This window comes from Mytilus trossulus, chromosome 14 (genome assembly GCF_036588685.1).
Source record: "Mytilus trossulus isolate FHL-02 chromosome 14, PNRI_Mtr1.1.1.hap1, whole genome shotgun sequence".
NCBI lineage: Eukaryota > Metazoa > Mollusca > Bivalvia > Mytilida > Mytilidae > Mytilus > Mytilus trossulus.
Window position 1 is genome coordinate 53,950,450 of NC_086386.1, and position 6,000 is coordinate 53,956,449.

Below are 6,000 nucleotides of genomic sequence, written 5' to 3' on the forward strand. Positions count from 1 at the left end.
GTAATTTTTAATCATTCTTTTATATCTATATTTTATTTTGGAAACATAACATGGTAGAGTTTTGATATGAAGCAACATATGTTATTGATTATCACTTATATTTCTTGGAACTGTGTAGTTATAAAGACTTTTTTTAACTGCATTTATGGCATATACATAAAAATTGAAAGAAGCTACATGTAGCTACCAAAGTTCAAATGAAGTAGATGAAATCAATTTCAGGCAACGTTATGCCATTTATCAATGAGGGGAAACATACTGTATACATTTTTGTTTTATACTGTATACAATATTTTTTAAATTCGTTTTGTAATTGTTTTGTACATAAATAAGGCAGTTAGTCTTCTCGTTCGAACTGTATTATGTTTGTCATTTTGGGGGCTTTTGTAGCTTTGTATGCGATATGGGTTTTGCTCATTCTTAAAGGGTGTACGGAGACGTATGATTGCTAAAGTCTATGTCAATGTTATTCGCTTGTGGAAAGTTTTCTCATTGACGATCATACCACATCTTCTCATTTCTGTGAATTGTTATCTCTGTTGCATGTTGGCAATATACAAAGACGTTGTTAAAATGAATTAACAATTGAAATATGATATCAAATGGATCTTGGAAGGTATTTCTATAATTAAATAAAATGTCACTACGTTGTAATTGATTAAATTAGTTATTAATAAGTAAAAATAATTTTATTAAAAAAATGTTGTTTGACCACACTTGATAGAATCTGTTTTTGGGTTGGGGTTTTTTTTTTGGGGGGGGGGGGGGGGGAGAGGGTGATATTTAAGGATGTTTTTTCTTTTATAGGGGAAGTCATTATCATTATTGTACATCATATAAGTAATTCCATGAATTTCTGTAATTCGAGTTAATTATTAATTAGGATAATGCGACTTGGTGAGTTTTGCCATGAAAAGAACTTGCATTCGGATGTATTATACAGATATCTGTATGCTATAATCGAAATGATTTATCTTGCATTTTTTGTCCATTCTTCTCAAATCGCAATACTCAATGGACACAAAAAAAATCAAAATTTACAGCATCGGTAACATTTGATTACAAAATTATCAAATTTCAAAACTCTATAAAACAAAATGGAGTTGACGTAATTTTTTTATACTTCTAATCCATATTTTCAGAAACTCGAGGAGAAAAGGAAATATCAAGGACAGTAAGTCTATTGAAGAATGGTTTCAAAGGTACTGGTTTTTACAAAAATGTTACTCTTGACACTCTCTATATGCGAATGCAATACTTAAGGAAAGTTAGCTATTTCCAACTTATCATCATAAATTTAAGAAAGTATAAGCATAGTTGTTGACAAATTTGTTTTAAATCTGGTCTATTGGTACAAACGAAGTTGTTTAAAGTCCAGTAACAAATATTTAACGCATGCTCTGGACGATATAAAATAAGGAGAAATGATATGACTGCCAACAACTATCCATCAAAATCCACATGACTGACCAATTAGTCATTGTACGGTTTTCAGTGAGAGAAAAGCCCGGAATTTAAAGTCTTACATGACAAAACATATATTTCAAACGAAATAAGTACATGTATTTATAAGGATTTGAAATATCTGTTCGTAGTTTTATGCGGGTATAAAGGCGTTAAAAAAGCAAACTTTGTATGAATTCTTATTGAACATTAATGTAATTAATTTGTTCATATGTAGTTATCTAGTATTTTAAGACTTTCCTGTCGTCCACTACATACCGAATTTGTTTGTTGGATATTTTTTTTGGTTAAACACCAAATAGACAAACTAGAAGCATGCATTTAACTTGTTTTGTATGTTTTTCTAATCATTAGGGACATGTGCAAAACCTGCAAAAGATTGTAATGAAATTAAGAAGTACAACAAAAAATCTGGCGTTTACAAAATATCTCCAGGAAATTCGAAGGACCTAAAGGTTTATTGTGACATGACAACTGACGGAGGTGGTTGGTCGGTTAGTATGATATATTGTTGAACATTCCATTTGTACAATTAGATAAATGGTTTCCTAATAAGTTCACTATTACGATTGTTGGTGTGTGTAATGCAGAATTTTAATTATAAGTGTTGTATTTTTGTAGTTTTTCTGTCCCTCCTTTGTTGTAAATGTCGATTGATGGTTTTTGATTTGTTCATTCCTTAACTTTACCCTTCTCGTTTTATTCATGAATGTTTTTATTATAACATAAACCGAAAAATTGTTTTAAAATGAATTATGAAAGTACATATGAAAAGATAAACAGTGGTGACTGCTAGTTTAAACATATTTATTTATAGTGGATTGGGAAACAAGTTTTGCAACTCATTTTAATCCCTTTCCACTTTGCGGGTGTGAGTGCCAGACTATCATCGGTTCCTCAAGACCATACTCGCAAATGGTGTCAAGGGAGAGCCGAAAATTCAGTCCCTGAAATTTTCATCCTAAACGGGAATCGAACCAGGAACCTTTGTGTGAGTAGTCCGATGCACTAACCACTACACCACGCTCTCACCTGCTGTACCCATATTTTCACAATTCTACCTATTATGTATGTTTTGTTCACGCATCGTTGTAAATATTATGGAATTTGATGCGACTGTCATACAAGTAAGAGGTTTAGAGCTATAAAACAAGGTACAATCCACTATTTCTTACATTTGAAAATGCCTGTACCAAGTCAGGAATATGCATGTTAATACCCATTTGTTAAATGCGTTTTAACATTTGATTTTGCCATTTGATCAGGGACTTTCCGTTTTGAATTTTACTCGGAGGTCAGTATTTTTGTGATTTTATTTTTTTTTCTTGAAAATTAAGATAAGGAGATATGGTTTGATTGCCAATGAGTCACCTAATGGCAAATGATGTTATGGTTAGCAATTATAGACCTTCATAATTCAGCAATAAAAAAAACCTTACAAATTGCATGAACACAAGATCGTGAACTCACACTTTTTGTACACTGGACATTAATCACAACATTTAATAGCTCTTTTTAAATTTTCGAAATATCATAATGATATACATTATCTTGAAATATATATACTAGTATATATATGGAAAGGAAAGTTTAGAGTCATCAGACATATTATAATTTCCGTTTCTTAAGATAATTCCGAGAAAAAGCAGTTATGAAAAAATGGTCTAAAAATAAAGTGAATAGTGACGTCCCTCGACCCTCCTTTATAATTGTTTCTTATGAAAAAAAACCCACTCAAATATTTCTTAACAACTTCTGGACACATAACTATACTTATCGTGTTTATAATTTAATGTATAGAAAAATACACCACTGACCAAGACAATGATGAGAGTAGTAGTGACTGCGCCAAAATTTATGGGCCATGGTGGCATGGACATTGCACCAGGAGTGCACTAAACAGAAAGTTGAGTTACAACCTTTATTGGAACACTTTACCTAACAATGTTGCCAAAACATCTAGCATGATGATAAGAAGAATAAAGACAGTCTTCTAATAAATGTTTAGCAAAAAACTTTACTGTACATGTGTTTAGTTTTTAGTGTTGAATTAGTATTCATGAGTGGTGAATACACCTTTCATCAGCTATGATATGAGCATTTTAGTCAGGGATGTATCTAACATTCAACTTCAAGTTAAAAATAGTTTGAACAACCATATTGTTAAATACATTTTAGAAAGGTAAGGTGAAACAGAGAAAGTTCGTCTGTATTTTGTGAATGGTCAGAGCAATAAAACGATAGCGACTTTTTTCACACATAATGTTATGATAAAATAGATCGTAAGTAATCTTTAGGTTATCATGGAATCATTTTCTGCATGTGGGGTGTTTTGTAGATTTCGTTATTTTTTTTTCATTTTATTGTTGAAGTAGTTGAACTATTCTATCACTATCTATTCAAAACTGATGTTGTGTTTTCGAGTTTGGTGCGTGGCAGGTGCGTTTAAATCCAGTCTTAATTGATAAGGATTTTCAGTTTTCCTTCCATTCTTAGGTGGTTCTCTCCGGGCACTCCGGCTTCCTCCTTCAAACATGTCAAAGAAAAAATACCTCCAAGAAATACCACGATAATGTTGAAAGTGCCAAAAGTGGTTTTAAACACCAACCAATCAATTTTTATACTGTGTCCGTTGTCATACGATTTCTTTATGACACTATGTATCTCGTCAACCTTAAAATTAAAAAAAAGAAAGCAAAATAATATATTCAATAAAAACTACATACTAGATACCTAGCTGATTCAAAGTGAAAACAAATTTGAAGAGTATCTGATAAAATGTTAAAGGCTCTTTTAAAAACAGCTTGTGTGTATAAGCCGCAGATCAGTCAGATTTTCCTTAGATGCGACATGTCTTCAAAATTTAATACACTTACAATAATAATTTGAAAAATAAATTTTACACTTATTTACGTTACTTATTTCCAATAAGACATGTCTGTGCACATACGGATATATAGGGTATAAGTCAACGAGACAGCAACTTTACATTAATTATGACCAAACATGAGTGTCAAACCCTAAATTGTCTCCCATTTATAAAATTTCTGACAACGATTTACATAAATAATAAAAATTTTCACATAAAGTGTTTTTCTTGACATTATTTTCAAATTCAATATGTTAGTATTGAAGATTATGTGTGTGCTTGAATTAACCAGAACACCTTGGGTTTATTCCTATGATACAGGATAAGATATTTTGAACCCATGTCACCCACTTTTTTTCTTCACAGAAGACTTCAAAAGATTATACAAATGTCATACCTAAAAAAATTTAAGACCCAAATAATTCCAATGTTTTAGTATCAGGTAAAAAATAGTAGTATGCAAAAATTACAAGCTATAGGTCCCCGTACATCCCTCAACAAAAACTAAATCTCATACCGCAGATTCAGTAATTAATGTTTCCGAAAGTACAAATGTAAAAAAAATTTAAACGGGAAAACTAATGGCCAAACTTATGTTTAAAAAAAAATCAGCCTTTTCCGACCATACAAAAAAAAACCAAATATATCAAAAAGTAGTTCCATAACCTAGCAATATTTTAAACTTATTTTGTTCCTAAGCTAATGATATTCTGACTTCAGGTATCAGTTTAAAATTAAAGATTATTTCAATGTTTCCTTACATCCCTAAAACTGACTTTTAGAGAAGAAAATTGTTGAGATTTATCAGGAGATTATTGTATTGTTCTTTAAGCTACAACTGCATCAATTGCTTATTTGATGGTCGTAAATTAAGTTTACTTGCGACGCATAAGAGGAGCAAGTAAACGGGTATTTTTGAAACCATCAAATCACCAATTGATGCCGTCGGAGCTCAAAATAGCAGTTTGTATGTTAGCAGAGTACTCCATACGCATCGGTTATATCTGTATATATGTTATATCAGAAAGGATGGTACGGTTTTAAACTGATTTCTAAAAGTTAAGAGCGCCGTCATATGTTACGAAGCTTTAGAGTGATTTGTTCAATTCATCTTATTTATGTCTGCTCTGGTTTCTATTTTCGTAGCTTGCTTTTTCCAAAAGAGTTACGTGTCTGTACCAAGTCGGCCGCCTTTATTTGAATGGTTGTTGTTGATTGCGATATGTCATATTTGTGTGTCGTTTATTGTTTGTCAAATGTCAGGGACTTGTTTTTCTCGTTTAAATTCTGTCATCTTTGTCATGTCAGGTCTACTTAACCTAACCATATAATATTGGTTTTACCTAAATTTGAAGGCTGTATGGTGAACAACAGCTGAACAATGCTATTAAGACATTTTTGGGGAGGAATAAAGGAGACAACTTTTGATAATATCTTATAAAATTATTATTATTATTAGCACCAGCAGAAAAATGAATTAACATTCTTTAAGGGTTCCTTATATGTAAATTTACATAAGCATAACATGCCCGTGTCATTAAATCAATACTTGGCAAATTGAACCATATTGAAATCGATGAAAGAACAAAAATAACCTGAGAAAACAAGGTAAATCGCAAAAAAACTCAAAGGAAAATTAAAAACAATGTGTCCATAACCAAATTGCA